At 36.0% G+C, this 21,450-nt stretch overlaps 2 long non-coding RNA genes across 4 annotated transcripts in view; one reads left to right on the forward strand and one right to left on the reverse strand.

Moving 5' to 3' along the window:
* The first annotated feature begins 3,767 nt into the window (after nucleotides 1–3,767).
* LOC136834283 (uncharacterized) lies at nucleotides 3,768–13,606 on the forward strand. Its single transcript, XR_010851721.1, has 5 exons — nucleotides 3,768–3,902; nucleotides 7,600–7,723; nucleotides 12,638–12,863; nucleotides 13,067–13,261; nucleotides 13,473–13,606. It is a non-coding gene; the product is annotated as an uncharacterized lncRNA (long non-coding RNA).
* LOC136834282 (uncharacterized) overlaps nucleotides 13,260–21,450 on the reverse strand; it is a 461,458-nt gene continuing 453,267 nt past the window's right edge. For all 3 annotated transcript variants that reach the window (XR_010851718.1, XR_010851720.1, XR_010851719.1), the window contains 3 exons: nucleotides 14,964–15,224; nucleotides 13,904–14,077; nucleotides 13,260–13,699 (listed from right to left, as the gene is read on the reverse strand). This is a non-coding gene — a long non-coding RNA (uncharacterized lncRNA). The remainder of the gene's footprint in view (nucleotides 13,700–13,903; nucleotides 14,078–14,963; nucleotides 15,225–21,450) is intronic.

A 21,450-nucleotide genomic window follows, 5' to 3' on the forward strand; every position in this document is an offset into this window, starting at 1 on the left:
CTGCCGCCCCCCACCCCCGCTCTTTATCTTTCGGCAGAGAATAACTAAACAACGAACCAATAACACGACAGAAATTAAACGGAAATGCCAAAGACAAAAAGGAGGCGGTGCCAGCTCTAACTACCTCCCCTCCCCTCCCCCCTCCCCTCCCCCCTTCCCTTCCCCCACCTCCACGCCTCCTCCCTCCTCCTCCTCCTATTGCCTTCCCCCTTCCCTCATCCCCGCCCCTGAAAAAATGAACAGAAATCAAAAAACAATTCCCGAAAATACGAGGAAGTTCAAGAGACCATCCACGGCCAAATGGCCGCCATTATCGGGGCAATTATTCCCCCATTTAAAAAAATACGACACAATTAGATGCATTTCAATCATCCGTGTTCCCGTTATGGCATCACTGGTATTTGTCCAGGAGAAGAGTTTTTTTCTTTTTGGGATTTTTGGGGGTCGTCGATCGCTGGACGCTGTTGTCGATAAAGGTCGGAGGGTACAGGTGCATGTAGCTTTAGAAGTATAATGGTTCCGAAAATGTGATTATGCAATTGATTATTAACTGAGGCAGGTAATAATTCACCAATATGTACATGCACATACATACGTGTGTAAATGTGCACGTATATATGTATATATATATATATATATATATATATATGTGTGTGTGTGTGGTGTGTATATTATATATATATATATATATATATATATATATATATATATATATATATATACACATATAATATGTTTTTGTATGTATTTATGTGTATTACCATACGGCTAAGGAAACGAAAAAATGTCCATTTATGTGCTTAAGTTTGCTGAACTATTACGGTGTTTTTAGGCTGTTGTGGGACTGTGCCGCACATTAGGCACATTTAATCATCACATATTGTATTCACGAAGTGTATTTTTGTTGTCTCTGAATAGCGGGGGAATTCGTTGACATGACATTTTCCAATACAGCATCTGCACAGAGGTTGACACGGAAGGATATCACATAATCCGAGTCGCATTCTTTGAGCCCCGAGAGAAAAATTCGTAAAATTCTGTCACAGGTCGTTTTACTCTAGATTGTTATGCCGTCTGGTTTCTCAGTGATGCTTCAGTCCAAAACCAAGTTCTTTGCTCAGTTTTTACAAAGACAACGTGGCTTTTTGGAGCATGAATCCTCTCGCTTTGAAATAAATATGTTGAAAATAAGCAACTAACATTAGGAGTAAATGCTGATACGTCTATCTAACCAACTCGCGTTTTAAGAAGACAAGAGAGCGTTCCTCATTCTGTTTAGATGCCAGATGTTAGAAGCTTTCAAATTGAAATTTAATGCCCAGAAACTTCTTTATCCACGTTTCTCAGGTAACCTCTGGTAGTTTCAAATAAATGAAGCGTCCATCAGTTATTCAATGGTTGTTTAATTCCAGTGCATATCCAAAGCCTGCTCTCTCTCTCTCTCTCTCTCTCTCTCTCTCTCTCTCTCTCTCTCTCTCTGTTTTATTACAATTTCTTTCTCTTTGAATTCTTTGAAACAGAGACGAATGAACAGAAATCACCCAGTGTATTGGAAGACCATGATCTCTATATCCCTTTTCCTTCTACTACAAGATGACCTCACTTTCCCTTCTCGTAAGTTGTGGGCGCTGTTCCGTTGAGATGATAGCACCTCGTAACGCGCGCCAGACCACCATACGTTGCTCTTTGGAGCTCAGCAATCCTGGCGTGCCTCTGGGCGGTTTCTTCCTCCTCGTCCGTTTTCCCCGATTCTTAACATTTTCCATTTATCAAGAGGCAGGTATGTGACTTCCTTTATGTTGTCTTCCTTCTTTCTTTTTCTTTCTTGTCTCTTTTGTATATTTGCGTCACTACAGGCACAGGGAAATTAATTAATGAAATAACGGTCTCTAGGATTAATTTTCACAGACACTCTGTGAGATGAGTGTATGCAATTCATTCGGTAGACTACGGTTCTGTTTGGGAGGCAAAACTACCCAGTTACCATAGAGTATGTTTTCATTTCATTGTCTAATGAATCCTTATGATCGTGTTGCCATAATAAATGCACTCTCATTCATTTATCAAATGGTTATTTATCTTCTCAAAAAAATTTCATCCTAAAAGTTTATCAAATCATTTTGATGAAAGTATTGCTGGATAGTGTAAGGCGTTTTAACAAATGAGCTTTAATGAGCATTATTCCCTATCCGATGGCTATTTATCATTTGGCCTTATCTACCGACAATTGACTCTGAATCCATATTTGCTGACTATTGACTACAACTCCATAATTATCTGTTGGCTACTATCAGAAGTATTACGCTCAAAATCTGGCACTTTCCAGATTATCTGTAGCTCTGCCAGGTTCCTGTAATAGCCAAAGGGTATTTCATGAGAAAGTCACTCCCTCCTCCTCCTCCTCCTCCTCTTCCTCCTCCTCCTCCTCCTCCTCCTCCTCCTCCTCCTCCTGCGCAGAATCCTCAAGCCTAGCCATCCAATACGCAGTTTTCACCAGGAAGTAATATCTGTCCATTGTCTGTGATCATGACTATCAATTTGGCACAGCCTTCTCCAGAAAGAATTTGCATTTCAGAAGAAATATCGATTTGCACGTCAGTGCCTTTTGCTTCTCCCAAATTTGATGTCGCTATCTGGTGCGGTAATTATTTTTCAGACGGTGTCCAATTAAATGATAAGAAACTTTGTGATGACTATTTTGTAAATAATTAATTTAGAGAGATGACACGCTAACATGCACATGCCTGTGACGATGAGAATGGCACCAGAAGCTTATCGCATGAATTTGGTTATGAAATTCCCTCTCTCTCTCTCTCTCTCTCTCTCTCTCGTTCCGTGAATTCATGAAATGGTTGATGAAGCAATATCCTTAGGAAGGAAAGCATGGAGACATAAAATCAGCTTCATTACAACTTTGAGATCGCCATTCAAAGTTGATAACACACGCCTCCAAAAGCATTGACTGATTTGTTTATGTAATGTGGCGTTGCACTGACTGCCTCCCGCGAACTTAGCTGTTGCCTTGATGGGCAACATGAAAACGTATGGGTATATTAATAGGTATTAATAGCTGTAAACCGAGCAGCCTTTTCACACTGGGGAGGCAAAAGGTAAATAAAATCTTGGGTTAATTGTTATCTTTAGTTCTTTCTTTATAAAGTAGGAGTTGTGGCGTAAGGTGACTGATGATCAGTCATTCATCATCCATTTACAGTCTTCGATTATATTGGGATAGTAAAAAGGATAATCACAATGACTCACAATTAATAGTCAGCAGATATGGATATGGAATGTGAGTCAGTAATCAGCAGATATGGCGTAACAGTTAGTGGTCAGCGGATAAGGAGTAATAGGCTAACAGATAGTTGATATTCGGTAGGTGTGGCTTAATGATAGATAGCAGGTTTACTTCTCCATGTCTCCGACATTATTTATGCGGTATTATATATTTTTTAAAGTATACGTGAGCTTTAATACGTAAATTTGGCTGAGGGATAGGTGAATTGTTAATATACTCTTAAGTTATTCAGGTGAACTGGGTACCTTGAAGACGTCTCAGCCTGCAAACCCATTTCAGTCTTTCACGTAAGAGCCTTTCTTAGCACGAATGCTTTTTCAAGTTCAGTTTTCATTACTCAGATGATGCCTTTATCCCACTTCAAGTTTTTCCAAATAGAATCAATATTTCTATCTGCATAAAGACGTAATTTGTATCTGAAATGAGACCCAGAGAACTGCGACGAGGCAGCGTCGAATAGCTTGACAGTTGAAACGGCAGTTCTTTACCAGGATTCCAAGAAACTGGTAGAAATATTGGCTGCTCTTCGTTGAAGCGAGGGGATCCGCATAATATAAAGGTGATCGATTCGTGGTATCGCAGGTTACTGCATATTGTAAACATTGTGAGTATCATACTGTGCAGTTTTCTGTAATTAAAGTTTTCGAGCTTATTTTAACGAAAATTCGAGCCTTGTTTTTGCAGCCTTGGGTGTTCATCATTGTTATTCAAGCAGATGCAACGGTAGTGTGGATATCAAGTTGTTTTGTCGAATGTTTTCTCACTTTTAATATGAAGGCGTATAGAATTCTTAGACACACGGTCTTCGTTATATTAATGTTCTCTAGGAACTGATTCGTGAGTATCAAAGTTATTGACAAATTGAGTATATGCGTTATCGGGAACAATATATCCCATTAATATATACCTCAAACTTTAGGTTTTGTCAGTTATTTTTCTAAAAAGTCGTACAAATGCAATTAAGCGATGTAAATCTTAAAACTAGGCTTAAATTTTAAACAGACATACATATATATATATATATATATATATATATATATATATATATATATATATATATATATATATATATATATATATATATATATATAAATCAAATCAACATTTAATGTTGTCATATAATGTTACATAATGAATTAGACCATCTCCTCCTTTGTTTTCCTGAAAAAAAAGCAATAATGTGTAGGTTTTTAACTCTTAGGGCAGTCGCGAGTCGTGATCCATAGTTTAGCTTTCGGAGGCGTTTTGTTGTGTAATTTTGGCACTACGTCTAAACGAAACTCTTCCTTGACATTCTTGAAAATTAAAGCCTTTATTATGCCACGGTACTGTAATTATTAGAAATTTATTTGCATTTCTTCACAATTTCACCATTATATGTTGCGTACATTTGTACAGAATGTGCATGCTTAGTTTTTGTTTCATTTTTGATTGAATGTAAGACTGGGAATTGGTTGAACAGTAAAAAATAACAAATACCCTTTTGCATAACTGGCAAAAAAATTCTTAATACACAAGGTCTATAGTTTCAGAATAAATGGAGTTTTGACATTTTAATAGTTGGTGTAAATTTTGCCCTTTTTAATATATTTCTCCTCGAGAAGCGCTAAAAACCCATAAATGGCCGAATTATTGATCTCTGATATTTCTTGTAAGTTGTATCAGTTTACATATTTGCGCAGGTATTTTTGTTATATTACACCCATAACGGAAAACCACGCCATTTTGATCTGTCTGTGGCATATCCCATTGTTTATAGGGTATATTTATGAAATCTCTCGACAATACTCCCGAAATTGGGACTTTCCAGCTCAAACCCTCCACCGTTTGTGATCGTAAAGGGGTATCTTGTTCAATATTGGGTTTAACCGCATAACGGATTGGTGGTGATACAGGAGTACCTTTTAGAGGAGTTTATTTCGTATCCTACCGGCATTGATCCCTGACCCCGACTGAACAACGGTTTACATCTTGCTTGGATATACATGAACTTCATATTTGTTAGGGTATGGATTCTGCGTTAAGCTTGGGAACTGTTGTCGTGTATTGGGGATAGTCCGTGAGTTAATAATTGGTAAACATTCCTTGTGTAAAAACCCGATATTTTATCATTTTCGAAGCAGCAGACTCCTTTTTTATGATAGTTTCACTATTAGTGCGTAGTTTTAATGACCAATTATCGCCGTATCTTTTCTTCAAAGTTGTCCCTAGAGGCTAGCTTATGCCTTCCTGGAACTCTGCCTCTTAGAGGGACTTCTGTGAAGTTGTTGATCACCTTGTCTTAGAGAAGTTAAGTAACAGCGAATTCTGAAGAGCTGAGGTTTTTAACCCCCATTAAATATAGATGTATAAGGTTTGTAAGCCCTTGCCAAATCAAGAGAGAGAGAATAAATAACTTTGATATGTCTTAAGTCTAGCGTGGGAGTTAATGAATTCTGATTTAAGAGTGTTGGAAAGTATTTTGCTTTGATCTTATAAACGAGAGTAAGTCATTCCTTAAAGTACTAATAAGAATGTTGCTTAACTTCCCTGCAGCCTTGTAAGTAAAATAGAAAAATCCACATATGTATGAGATGTTAGCCGAATTAGCCAAATTTTTAGTGTATTTCAGGCAGTAGGCTAAATAGTGTCTTGAGCATTCCAGATTTAATGATAGCATGAATAAGGGCATGATATTTTCTTGTTAGGAATTGGATTGTTTTACGGAATGGCAGTTGGCGTATTTAGCTATACCAGTCAATACCATTATTTGTAAGGTAGTCTTATTTTCGTTAAATTTTAATAATTACAATGTCGATTACCCTTTCATCTTTTAGATCTAGTATTTGCTCCTAAGAGCAGTTATATTCGGCATCTGATCCTGTTAGGTTACAGCTCTCGAATTATGAGATTAGCGGACAATTATCGACATTTCACTAAACTTCTTTCCTTTGCCAAAGTAGCTAAATTTGTTGGCATGCAAATTAAAGTTGGAGCATTTAATCCTTCTTAGGTCCACCAGCTTTCCTTCAAAAATGACACTAGCAGATAAAGGCCAGGTTATTTTTTTTTTTACCCCACATGTAATGAGAACTGTTCATTTGCAAAAGATTTGATAAAATAATTCAGATTATCCACCTGCAAATTCTTAGGTTCTCAGTCTACAAATTTATAAGGGCCAGAGAGACCGTTCGCAGCTTACCATTAAGCAGAGGTTATATCTTCAGGGCAATAGCTAATTACTAAACACTTCAGGGTATAGCATTAAGTAAAATAAAAGGACAGATTACGAAGAGTTTATTCGTCAACAGCGTACAACGATTAGGAAACAAAAATTAACGATAGTTCGGTCATAAGCAAAGCATGATTTATGTTGTGTACTTTATTATTTTTAAAATACCCACACAGACACTTAAGCCCAGCACACAAATTAAAATAATAAATTCGGGACATTATATAAAAGCATGCATGTTTGACCTCGAAAAGCAATAATCACTTTTATTCTTGTGTTGATGGATATCATGCATCTTCCTCCAGTCCAATCCATTGATATATGATCATAATCTCTCGGATATGCAAATAAAACATTAAACAGTCTGGCTGGGGGGGAAGAGGGAGGGGGTGTGTAGGTAGAGACAGCAGGGGGTGTGGGGAGGGGTTGGTAGGTAGAGACAGAGAGATTTGTGATATTTCAACCATTTTTATACATGGTGCTTTTACTACGCTGCCATGGTAGACGGGATTTGCCAAATGGGAAAAATAATTTATTATTGTGTATTTCATGAATTTTACAGTTCAGTTTTATAGTTTTAACAGTTTTTGTCATTTTAACCTAGCATAAAAACCGGAAATTTATACTGAATTTAATCACATACTGTAAGTGTTTTAGTTTAAAAGAAAATTGTTAGTATACGAAACTTATTTCATATAGCTTTTCATTGCATTATAAAATCCTGCATCTTTTTACATTCTAATGCATTATACGTATATCACCTTATAATCAAATTTAAATTATTTGCTCTGAAACATTCACTTGGATGTAATTCTGGTTGAAAAGGTTATGTTTCACAGTTAATAAGTTCATAACGCGTGTTACGATGTCTTTCAACTTTTCACAAAGCGTCTACCTGTAATTACCGTGGCTGACTATTTCTTACTCATGTGAATTTTGTAAAGAAATCGTGAGTGACGATGACCATTTCAAGAGTGAAAAAATCCCTTCACCATTTCAGGATTTTCATAAAAAAAAAAGCTCCTTAAATATGCTTTCATGCTATTTCTGGTTTTATTGTATCTTGTCTAACATTTGTTATCCTCCGCAGAATTTACCTCGTCTTTCATGAATAAAAAGTATAACACATGGTTGCAAAGCGTTCATCACGGCAGCTGAGACTACGATAATAATATGAAACACGATCTTCAGGATGAAGCTTCACTTAACACAAGGTAATTTTTGTATAGGAAGCCCAAGACGCATTTTAGAATCGTACTTGTCAAATAAGCAATTCGTTTTAATAGTTCCTTTGCAAGTTCCAAGATCATATACAGCCTTTGCGTAAAAATGTGTACAATAACGCGGGTATTCAATTTGTTTCGGATTTCCAAGTGTCAGTAGTTTATTCCCCATGGTAAGGGATGAGTGCCAGCGTGTAACCATTCTCTGAACATGCAACATTATAAACACGATGTCCTTTATCGTCCTAGCTCGTACTTTTTGAATAATTCCGTAGATTCAACTGCTACAAGGGTTGCACTTGGAGGGTAGAATTGTAGAAAACGCTTGGGAACAAATGAAAGTTTTTGACTTTTGTTTACTCATTTCTGTGACCACAGGATTAAGTGGCATGTAAGGTAAAATATCTGATGAATTTTTCTTATAAATTTTCTTGTATATATCCACTTTGCAAATAATGGAGAATTAACCAGTCGTGTACTGAATACACTTTTAGTAATTTTTCATAAGAGCAATGCACATTTGCACGCTGTTTGGAACCAATGTCCTCTGCTATAATTCCTTTCCAGTCATGCCAAATACTACTTTCCTTGTGGATGACATGCATTGATTATGGTTATTGCGTAACAAATTTTCTAAAAGCGATGTTTTTGAAAAGTTTTGTTTTAAGAAAGTGATATTGAAAATAGGCGTTTGCTTATTTAATGCAAAGGTGGTTGCCATCGGATGACTTACGGTATTTTTGTACTTAAATATTTTACGGTTATCAGCTTGAAAGAAATGGAAAATCTAAAATCATAGATTCCGCCCTTCCTCTCCCCTTCAAAAGTAAATAATTATTTTAGAAGTATTTTTTTAGGTAATTTGTCGTCTTAAACCTTAAATATTAAACATAACTTGAGTCCTTGAATTTTGGGCTAAAAGTGGTAGGTTTATTATTTTGACAAGTAATTAAAACTTGCACGCATACCCAACAGCTCTTATCTAGCATTAAATGCTTGGATATTTTGCATTACTTTTGCCCAGAGATATTAAGACCTTGGAGTGGGGTCATTTAGGCTGCAGTTATTTAGGAAGTCTGTACATTACTGTAGAAGTAGAGGTGGTGCAACGCTTCTTGTGACCTTCGTAGGATTTCAGTGTTCCTCATCTGCGAAGTATAATTTCGGACAGTAGATTTCTTTATATAGAGAATTTTAAGTAAGCTGGAGATTATAATTACGATAATACCATGTTTAAATTCTTTCGGGATTGTATACACGTGAATGAATTTTTTTTTTTTTTTTTTTTTTTACTGTAGGCTCATTCCGGGAGCTCTGTCGAGACATCCGATTAAATTTCGTTCGTTGGATAATGTCGAAAGCAAAGTTTATACTATGCTTCTTAAACCAGTAATGAATGTGTTATTTTTTCTGTGCTTAGATGTTGCGGTTCCTAATATACTACCGATATCGATAATCATCTGTACTATCCAAGGGGTATATTCTAGGAAGCGAGTTACCTTAATCTACCCAAACATGAGTCCAACAGTTAACGAATGTGGGAAGTATCTGAGAAACGTGTAAACAAACTTCGTCGTTATAGACTTTCGATGCGTTGTTCAAATGGTTACAATCGTTCACTATGAACCTTAGTTTCTATAAAAACAATTACCCTTAAAAATACCGCTTGGCAGTCATGGAAATTTGACCCAAAGGACATTATGGTCGTTCTTCGTGCTCTAGCTGAAATTTTACTTATTGAGAATTACATTTTCCTATGATGTAAGAAATTGGATCAAGTTTCCGGTAAATAAGTAGATTGGGATAACTATTACGCCATATTGGAATACAGTGTACTACCACAAACGCAAGCTTTTTTATTTTTATTCAGCTGAGACCAGTTTGACTGTTTTCAAGAGTTGGTATCGGAATCAATGAAATTTCATTTATGCTTATGCGCACTATCTTGTAAACGTAAAAATAATAGTAAGTTATATTTTTAAACATCCACGGCTGAGTTTTCCAGAAAAGGACTGTTTGTTTTATCTGGTGACCTTTTCGTGTATTACAAAATAATTGATTGGGCTAAATGGTCTAAAAAGAAAGAAAAACTCCTCAAATGTTATGAAACTCTCTTAATTGCAGCGAGGGATGACTTGCACTTCAAACAGATGAATACGATGCATTTTCACGTGCAAACATGACTCATTCAACCGGCTGATTACGTACCTTTTACTGCGCTTAAAAGCTCACGTCTGCAGAACTTTTTGTAAAGCATTAATTTGCGCTCTTGTAATGCGACTGCAGCGGGGACTCGAAATATGAAATTTGCATTTTGACTTTCTACTGAGCAATTTTAGCGGTGAATCTGGAAGCTTTTTTTTTTTTTTTCGTGATTTTTAGGTCTTTTAAGGTTTTTTTATAGGTTTAATGCTACCGTATTAGTGCGACAATATAACTACAGTTCTTGGTTTTTTAATTGTTTTAAGAATTAGCTGCCAAGGTCGAGTGCAATTATGCCATTTTTTGTACATGGTTGGGATAATTTTGTCGCTTTATGTAAGACTGCACAACAAAGGAACCTTTGCCATCTCCTTTAAGAAAATGTAAAAGAGTTTGAGTTTTGAAATTTGCTAAAACTTGCAGAACTAACCTCCGGGTTCGGCAAAGTAAGTATGGTTTATGTTTACCTTTATTGCGTATTTTTTTTTAATTCAGGAAGGAATTGGGGAATGTGTAAAGCGTATTATGCTTTTAGTTTAAGTATTGCCGGTAATAATGCTCTTGATAAAACCTTCAAGGCCCATCGTAAAATCCCCAGTAACACGTGACATGTATGCAGATGTACGACTAGGAAAGTAAAACACTCCTGCTAATGGCTGACCCGATCAAGGTTTACACTTAAAGCCATGTCCACACTAGCGGGCACTGCCCGACGGGCAAACACTATTCCCATAACCCGTTCCACTATACTGACCGACCGAGTATGGAGCCAGAACGATGCGATTGTCTGGTAACACTGCTTCAGAAGCGAGAGAAAATATAAACAGCTGGAAGTGCCCGACGGCCATGCCCGCTAGTTTGGACAGGCCACAGAGTGCAACTAATTTAAGAAATATACCTGTATTTTTTATTTTCCCTGAAAGGTTGCCCAGATAGAACCCATATTGGCCGATATTATATATCAGCATTTCTTGTAAATAAAACTAACTGATGACGCCAAAGCCTCCCATGCTGTCTACTTTAACCAACTCGGTCAAGGCGTAGAAATAGTCTTGTGCTCTAGCAGAAATAATAGCTTGCATAACTGGTTTTGATAACGCATTTCTTAAGTTACGTTTAGTGTGGTACGTATCGGTTGGTGTAGCAGATTCAGAATTTAGGTTCAATAAGGTACTACACATTCCACTGTTTGGTATCAAACGCTGGCTGAGTATGTCCTGAAAACTAACTCCAAGCCTTGAGAGATTATTCTTAAAACGATCCTGAAATAATAGAAGGCAACTAATTTGATTCCTAATGATTTTTATATTTCTCGCTGGCCAACCTCGGCCAGGTTGAACGAAAAGTATCTTGCCTTGCTTAATGTCGATGGTTTCACTTTCACCATCACGGTTATCCAACTAGTGTATGGTTTTGATCTCAAAGAAGCAATGTGTCACCATTTTGAGTATCTTTTCCTCAAAATAGACCTTTATATGAAAAATTACTCATGCCTGGCAATATGGTGCTCCTTACTATATTGAGACTTTATAAGTAAAAGCTTAAGTGAAATTAAGGTATGAAAAAGCCAATATCTAGAGTAGTGGTTCTCAAATTTTGTTGTTGTTACGTACCCCGCTAGTGGTGTGATAGATCACCATTACCCCTAACCCATTCCTCTTCAGTTATGTGAAGTTATAATATCAAGGAAAAACTGTTGGAATGCGTAATTTCTAATGCATTCTATATGTAAGAAATTAATCTATTTCTGTATTGATTCATTATTTATAAATTTACTGAATTTTACTCCAAAGAACTATTACTTTTATACCCCCAGAAACGTATTCATTACCCCCAGTTAGAGAACCACTGATCTAGAGTAACTAGTGAGAATCCGCAGGTTGATGCTAATGATAATTATATGTTACTCGGTTTCTCAGAGAACCTCTTTAATGTTCCTAAACATATTTTCCATTTGATGCTGTCGATAGGAAGACATATCTTTTGGTGTTGTCAAGAGGCTCTTGAGGTACGTCAAGAAGTCATGACGTAGAAAGTTATTGCTGACAAGTCAATTCCCATGACCAGAGGGTAAGCACGAATGATTGCGTGACACAGCCGTTGTTTAACCCAAGGTACAGCTGTTAAAAAGTTCAGCAACGACATGCGCTTCAGAAGTATAGTAAACAGTTCCTGACTGGGATTCGATAATGCATATGAAATTTGGGTGTCTGAATTTTGTTTACGTTATATCATATCAGACTTTAATATTTTGATAAATAGCTTTTTATATCATATCAGACTTTAATATTTTGATATAGCTTTTTATATCATATCAGACTTTAATATTTTGATGAATAGCTTTTTATATCTTTTTCGACGTAATTGAGCTTTGCTGGACAATTAGAAATGTCAGGTGTAGTAGCCAGAGGAAATTGTGAAAAATGTTAAGTGAAGAATGAACTTTCAGATTATTAGTGTTAAATTTAATTTTCTTTAAAACTATTATTTTCATGGCACACAATGTGCAGGGTAGATTCAGATTAACGGAAACCCAATGGCGATTTAAATGTTGCAGATTGTATTAATTGCAGATTATTTTACCCAAGAGATTATGGTAGGCTTTTAATTTCATTGGGGGATAATAGTAGTCTAATTCTAGTGGTGTTATGATTGATAGTGTCACAATTAGTGTTAAAATTTATTCTCTCCCCCTCCCCACAGGTGTGATACAGAGTGGTTTCGTTACCGTTACTGTTGTAGAATCGAGCTGAACCTCTTCAGAGCAAGGAAACAACAACCAGGTTTTTTTTTGTAGCCTACTTACAAGTTTAACAACCTAAGTCGTCAAGAATTTTAACAATTCACCAGCCTTTAAAAACCTTGTTTAATTGTCCCTTAACATTAAACGACAGCAAAGTATATTTATCGGAAAAATCCAGAACAAAATGTTTGTAAAAATGCAACATGTTTGATGAATTTGTGCTTAGAAAAATCCAATGGAAACATTTTCTTAGTTGGGATATATATTGTTTTATACAGGGTCACACACAGACAGTGATAAAAATATGGTGGTATTAGTGTTGATGAAAATTTCTCATTTATAATTTACAATTCTTTCATGAAATAAATCTAATCAAATTTATATTTCAGGATGAGCGGAGGGTGAGGAAAAGGATAGGAGAAGGATATATAGTAAACTTTGATGTATGTCATCTTTAGTGTACTTCTGAGAAAACAGGCTGATAATGACGATGTATAAGAAAGTGTACTGAGACTGACGAGTTTCCATGGAGAGGGAGGTAAAACTGTAATATCATCTGTAAATTACAGGAAAAACTGTGAAAGGTAAATTTAAACCTCCATCCTGTTACATCACTAAATATTGGGAAAGGAATATTTTTAAACATGAAACAATATTTAAAATTATGTAAATTTATTTTACCCATGACATATCTCCAGACTGGTAGGTCTTCTTTCCTATACTTTCATTATTCCAATTTCAAATTGCAGTAAGTAATAATTTAGATATTAAATCTATATTATCTTTACATTTCAGAATCCAAGAGAGGTGTACAAGTAAAAACGAAGAAATGGATAGAGAGAAATGGCGATTTCTACCGTCCATTTTTTTTCTTTTATGCTCACTTCTACTATCTATCTTTTCCTCTTTACTCGGAATAAGCTATCTTTTTCCTCTTTCATTTCCTTAGTTTTTTTGCTCTGACTTTAATCCTCTTAGACCAGTATCTCTCACTTGATTACGCCTTTGGGGAACTCGTTCACCTGTAAGTAAATTAAGACAGTAACGATATTAAAATATCATCCATCGGGCAGTATAGTAATGTATGGTTAAATGTGAAAATTTGTATTAAATAAACACTTGGTTTGACACCGTCAAGCTAATAATAAACTTGAACTTTTTCCACAACTACTTTCATTCAAACCTCAAAAAAAATCTCTGGGTAAACAAATATATATTGGAATTACCTTATGTTCTCCAAATATTTCAGTGTAGAAGGCTCCTTATTTACTGTGAGCATTTTGCTTGTGTCTTCGGATGTGTCTGTCTTCCAAGTAGTTCTGTTCAAAGGTATATTTCTACGATAACTGCAAATACAAACTGGGAACCTTCCATAGGATGGGGTTTTAAACTTGCAACACCTGAAACAAAATATTTATGGTTACAGTAGTTATCGTCAGAAATAGCTTATAATTACACTGGAAGACTGTATGTACAACAGTACTTAACTGTATTGTACAACAGTACTTAACACCCCCCCCGTAAGTCCTGGGTGTTAACAGGCTACTTCGGTCTTCAGTGAACTGTGCCATTGGCAACAAACTATTAATCTTTAATGATCTCCACAGCAGTTAATTTTATTCATCAAATTCCCCATTATTAATCTTCCTTGATTACACAGAACCCTAGAAAAGGAAACGACACAATAAGCATCATCATTACATAATTTCGTCTTTTTGAAGAAACTTAATGCAGACAAGATTTTAAAGTGCTTAATGCTCATTAAAATTAAAAATAAACCATTTAATAGCACCGTTGTTTATGAACCTCCAAATCACGGATCCTAAAATTTTCATTTTCGACTCTGCTCATCATATATCTTTGACAGTTAGATTTTATTAAAATCAAGTGAAGCACTTCGACACTATTCTATAATCAAATACTTATAAGCAAAATTCCTATAAATCAAATACTTATAAGCAAAATTCCTATAATCAAATACTTATAAGCAAAATTCCTATAAATCAAATACTTATGAGCAAAATTCCTATAAAGAGATTATGATGCCTACAACAGCAATATTGCCGGTCTTTAAAATAAATGACAAACCAAAACTGTCCTTACCTATTATGCCTTCAATTAAGCTATCCAGCAAAATTCACTACTCTTCTGGGCCCAGAAAACTTAAAAGGCGAGCAATTTCTTTTACTTTTTGTTTACACAAGGAGTTTAAAAAGAGTGACTTGGGATCTTTAGACAGCTTAAACATCCATGCTGTGATAACCAAAATCTAGCATCGAAACTTACTCCTGACCGCGTTTCCTGCTGCATATCTGAATCGTGAAGGTAACTTCCAAGTAATCATCCTATGTACAGCTACAAACTTCCTTACATCTTCTTGAGACAGGTTACTAGACATATCTTTGTATTGCTGACCGTTAAGCCTGGTGTTTTGGGCTAACTGCACTATAAGTCATTTGTGCTCATACATCCATGTTGATACGTCTTTATACATAGTTTGCTAGTTTGCTATGCGAAAATGCGACTTGAGAACCTCTTCCACCAAACCTGCGATGAAATGGAATCAAACTAAATATTTTCAAAATACAGCAAACACTCGCTATTCACGTTAACATAAAAACTTCCTAGTTTCACAGGTAAATACCTAAATATATACAGTGTTGACACTGTAAACACTGAAATCACTGATACCATTTTACAATAGAGCTGCATGAATCCTAAATACAGGTCTTAATATTTGGAAACTAAGTTCAAATACTAAGAAAATTTCTTTAAACAAAACTCTATAATTTCATTATTGCAAATTGGTAAGAGAAGCAACTAAGGCATCTTGTGTCATTCCAACTAATGCCAAGACTTTCATAAGCAGGTTAGTTCTACGCTGGAACAAAAAACTGTACACCTTATTAGTTGGAAGTTTTTGTTCTCAAAAAAGAAAAAAATTACATTTCCATCCGGTATAAAGTAACATACCCGTCATTTTCCAAGAGTATTGTATTGAGGACTTTAATTTTTATTATTTCTGTTACACTTCCAAAGTCTTCTAATCCTGAATTAGAAGTTTGGTATTATAGGCAGAAACAATGTTTTCAGGAGCTGCGGTCTCTCTAGGTAGCATGAAAATAAAATCTAAGAGTGGCATTTTACAGAAAAACAAACCTCTGGGTGGCTTAAAATTCATAAACTAAAGAGTGACAGATGGGGAGGTACTGACTGTAAATAAACTCCCAATAAGGAAGCTACCCTCTCCATAAGTCATGATTCTACGCATCAAAGTTCATGGGAATTTCAAAAACTAACGTTACATGACCAAATAGCTTCTTCTTGTACTGTATATTCCATCCTGGATTCATAGTTATAACAAATATGTATACTTCTGGCAACCTGTTTGCATTTAAGTAAATTATCTTAGACTAATACTCTTGACGATTTTAACCAATACCATACAAGCTTTTATCATCGTTACTGCCATTCCCAAAGGTAATACAATAAAAATTAACCAAGAATTATGTATTCACAATATTATTGTACCTCTAATAGCAACAGATTAAAAAAAAAAAACGTCTCTACACAATTACTAATACCCGATGGAGCATAAACAATTACAATATAAAACAAAGCCAACAATTTGCGGCCCTTCACTGTCTATTTCTCGAGTCAAAATATTCATGGCATCTTTTTAATTACGCATATCAAAGATCAACAACTACATAATTAGCAACGTTAATAATATATATACATCAGCATAATTACGAAGGTAATGCGATACAAATATTTTTTAACTTTCAGCTACTGAAGTAGTCTAGACAAAATTCCCTTGTTAATTCACACCACAGTATTTTGTCTATTTTTATTTAATGTGGCAATTACAAGGGCAAGTATGATGGACAAATAAAAACTAATCATTTTTTATCTTGACTCCTTCACATCTTATTCTTTTTCGTCTGTATTTTATTTTCTGAATGTCATCTGACCAGTACTTAATCCGCATTTATATTCCACTTATCTTTGTTGACAGATTATGATATATCTACAGCATTTTCAGCTTCACGGTCTTCCATCATTTTCATTAATTTCTGAAGATTCATCAGTCATTTCGTTCGTATCAGTAACTGGCTACATCTTATTGTCGTTATTTTGGTCGCATATCCCCTTGAATTCTCTTCCTGGGTAAGTGGGTTTTAAATTCCTCTGTTCACTCAGCCGGCTGTCTTATGCAACAGGACATAACCCTTTCCCCCTTTCATAGAGGATTTCATGGAATCCATCAGGGGAATAACAAGAGAGTATCCCACGGGGATTCTACATCAAATCTCTCAGTACCTAACTGACGCGCAATAAGAGTATGGACGTCCAACCACGATGATTCTCTAGCGAACTGCACTCCGGCAATTGAGGTGTCGCATGTCAGAGGGGCCTATGTGTAAAAACATAGTTTTGAGATATTAAGCTTTAAAGTTTTCCATTTGTACCGGAACCAATTTAATATCATGAGACTTCGGACAATGCGGTTGTGGGAATTAAGGGTGATTTCAGTTTGAAACTTGTTCTCACGTGAAAATAAGACGTCTTTTCTATATCTTCCCACCGCAAACTGAATATCGACAAGTTTGAGGGTTAGGCCCCTCTGACATGCATTGTGATTAATCACTTTGTCTGGCCGTTGCTCTGTCTCTCCTTCTAATGCTTTTCCTTTCCCTGTTCGGCTGCCTCAGATACAACAATAGAATCCTTAAACGATCGCTGACTTCCACTTGAAAAGTTACTTCGTATTATAGCATTACGGGGGGGGCGGGTTTAAAACTAAATTATACTTACACTCTGCCAGCTCTCCTTTGAGGGGGACAAAGACATGTCAAGTTTCCTTAAATACTTGGACACTTTTTCCCCTCAGTCAAAGCGAAATAACCGATTTACCTTCTAAGAAATATTTACTTTTTCCTCCATCGATCCATACTAAAGGTTGATGCTTTTAACTTTGGCTTTCTCGGTAATCTGAATAACGTATGGAACCTATGTGTATTTCTTCGTTTTTCTCATTTTGACCAAAAAAAAATCAACAATTTACCTTACTGGGCATCTACGACTCGCCAAGACTTGTGTTATCACTTTCTTTCATACCTGGCTGCCATCTGAAGTTTATTATCCTACCCAAGGTCATATATCAACCTTGATTCTACCTGCCGAAATTGTCATTTATCGATCACATTTTCACTATACCAACAATTTTTACTCACTTTATCCATAACCATCTTAGACTTGAAGTCACTGAATGACTCTTAAAGGTCGTTCTAAGAGCAAGAACCCGTGGTGGCATAATGCCAGCTCAATCAAACAACAGTAGCAGCAACAACAACAGCAAATCGGCCAGAGCGATATCATAGTTGGTTTCCCGAGAACAGTCATAAGGAGAATTCTATATAACTTTCATATAGCCGCCCTCTAGCACATCCGGAGAATCTTTTAGAGCATTAGCCTCCTGAGTAACGTAACTATCTACCTTTTCTCGTACAATGTCTTCGTATTGATCTTTCGTTGTCAGCATTTCATTCCGTTTCCGATAACTCCTTTAGCTCCTAGTTCGTAGCATTGCCAACAAAGCTGTTATCGCACGCACAGTTCTCCTTTATCATATCACGGCCACTTAATTTGGATCCATAAACCACGTCACATTCAGCGCCAGTCGTTATCTACAACACTTAAAACACGTTTAGCGTTGCCCGTAACATGAAAATATAATGTAGCGTCCGTGGATTTTTAAAGAAAGGAGCATTTCTCGCCCTTTCCATGTCTGACGTGCTAGGCACTCGAGTAGTCCATTTGCTTTTCCCATTGAGATACTATTGCGTCTTAAGTGTTTCACTTCGCTACACGGACTTAAAACCACGAAGACTACGATGATTCCCCTATCAAAGGGAGCATACCCAATTAGATAACTGGTTAAATTAACTACTTTAAAACTTTACCCTTTACCAGTATAAATACCTTAAATGTTCTCAAATGAAACAAAGTAGTGCATACTCAATCTTTCAAAGTTTCTTGTCATTTGCTGACAAAAGTCAACAATATGAATTCCAAGTTTATCAGAAATCACCACACGAGCAAGAGCATTTGCAGAGTAACAAAACCCGTTAACTTAACCCAACGAGTCCTTCCCGGGTGCATTTTCCCGAGATGTAACCAGTACCTGGACCTTTCCCAGAAAAAGGCGGAACGCCATATCTTAAAAACTAACCATAGAATTGTCTTGAAAATAATCTCAATATGTTTCCCACACCCAAATTCACTGCAATATTCATTACGATATGGATTATAAAAACCTTTTCACTAGTCATAGAAAACGCAGTTTACTCTATTTCGTCACGAGATGGTAGTGTCTAGAGGAGTGGCTTTAGCCAAGGTCTTCATTAGATCAAGATCTACGCAATGTAGACGATTTGCCTAATCTGTCCACCGTATAATGACCAGCCATACATAACAACCAATGCCCATCTTATAATAGCCCACGCGAGATATGCAATAAAATGGCTGAAAATACTAAGAAATATTTATAAGGAAATAAGAAGCAACCCTGTTGACACCATTTACATGGTTCCTTCTGCTTCTCTTTGCAATCAAGTTTAAGTAATACTGAATATGTCCTACAAACCTTTCACGTGACGAAGTTAACTCACGTTCTCTTAAGTACTCTCGAATTGTTAAAATAAAAGGTAAAATTAAGTTCAATATACACATAAGAAACTACATTAGCAGCTTATGCAAGATGAAATTTAGAGTAAAACCTTGATTACCGTTCATGATGAAAACCAAACTACACAATCCAGTTTACCATGAAAAAACCAAAGTAGATCTCATGTAAAACTTCCCATTACCAGAACAATTAAACAACCTGCCACGAGAAATCATTACAACACTTTTCCAAAATCAACATTGCCCTACGAAATATTCTAGGAGGTTACTGGGCTCTAAGCATAAAAATTTCGTTAATGGGAAATGTCAGAAGGATAGTGGCATTAAACCCCCCCCCTTTTTTTTGCTCAAGTCGAAAAATGCTTATAATATTTAGTAGCACTAATATCCTAAGAATTCACAGACCTAGGACCAAGTAAGTAACCATGAGGGAGAACAATATGACTCGACTAACTGGAAAACCAAAATACAAAGAAACATTCAGTTAACTTGACACAGCAATTCTATACGCCTGAGGAATGTGTGGCAAATACACATTAAGAATATATCTCAAGCTCTTAGTAATTACGTGCAGGGATATAGTTTAGGCATTCTCAGTTAAAAAGATCAGTCTCCCCTTGTCATAATCTGAAGGACATTCTGTCAACTTCGATCCTTTCCTAGGGACAAAGAAATGACTAATAATTCGCTTCAGTATTAACGTAAGTCTAATTTACTCTAAATTCTTACAGCCCGCCCTCTTCAAATACTGTCAAAACTCATTTTTCTGGTGCTGGAACTTCCTATACTATCAAGCTTTATCAATTTTTTTTAAAGTTACCAGAGTATTGCCTAAATTAGAAAGGAAGTGTATTCTTTCTTCCAGTCAAATACGGTTCCTGAATCATCTTCCTACATCAGGGCAAGGGTATATCTATACCATTTGGTAGCTCGTTCAATAAGACTATGACGATGAAAAAAAAAACTTTTCCATTTATTTACTCAACATTTTCAAGACAGTATAACTCGTCACATACAACGGATAACCTCCTCCCAAGAAATACAGTTCGAACCTAAACAGTACAGCAGGGGAACACATCAATATGAAATTAACTAATACCCACAGGAATAAAGAGAAATACTGCTAACATTAACAATTATTATCTGCAAGGAACCACGGCAAAGTCTTTCAAAGCTAGAATCACCAACTTTGGAGAGAAACTTAAATCTACAACAACTTACAAGACACCTTTGTTAAAAGACTCTAATGTATACTCGGGACAGTCCAACTACTATCATTTTGATTTTGAGCCATTTCCCTTAATATGTTCACATTGTTAAGTTTATGTAGATTAAGTTTTAGCATTTACATGCTAGTTTCCAATCGGTTTCAAGAATCAACTATATTTAACAGTTTCACAAGTAGGTTTTGCAATATTTTCACAATGTACCTTAATTCGTGAATTAAATCACCTTTACATACAAAACGGCAACTTACATTAGAACAAAATTTATCCTTTTTTTAATCATGCCAAAAATATCACAAAACCGGCAATTAACAAACCTCGTTTCGGTTGGAGACAACGATCTTTGAAGTTGATACAAATGTCCAAAATAAGAACAGTATAAAATTCGGTTATTTTTCGGAAGACTCCAGCCACCTCCCAAATTATAATGTATTTTTCTCGGGTAAAACACATAAAAAAAAACTTCTTCTCAATACATAACCTTCGCAAATGCTTAATAACAGAAAAGAATTAATCAAATTACGACTTATAAGGTAAGACAGTACCGGCCCCCAAAACCCCCTCCATATCTTATACGGCAAAATTGTAACCGGTAAACACCCTAGGTTAGGTTAGGGTTATTTTTCGGAAGACTCCAGCCATCTCCCACATTGTAGTTTATATTTTTCTTGGGTAAAACACATCAAAACAAAAAAATTCATCTCAATACATGACCTTCACAAGTGCCTAATAAGGAAAAAATAATCAAATTACGACTTATAAGGTAAGACAATACCAGCCCCCCAGCCCCTCCGTAGCTAATACGGCAAATTTGTAACCAGTAAACACCCCTAGGTTACGCCAGGTTGGTATTTTTA

Source organism: Macrobrachium rosenbergii, chromosome 53 (genome assembly GCF_040412425.1).
Source record: "Macrobrachium rosenbergii isolate ZJJX-2024 chromosome 53, ASM4041242v1, whole genome shotgun sequence".
Classification (NCBI taxonomy): Eukaryota; Metazoa; Arthropoda; class Malacostraca; order Decapoda; family Palaemonidae; genus Macrobrachium; species Macrobrachium rosenbergii.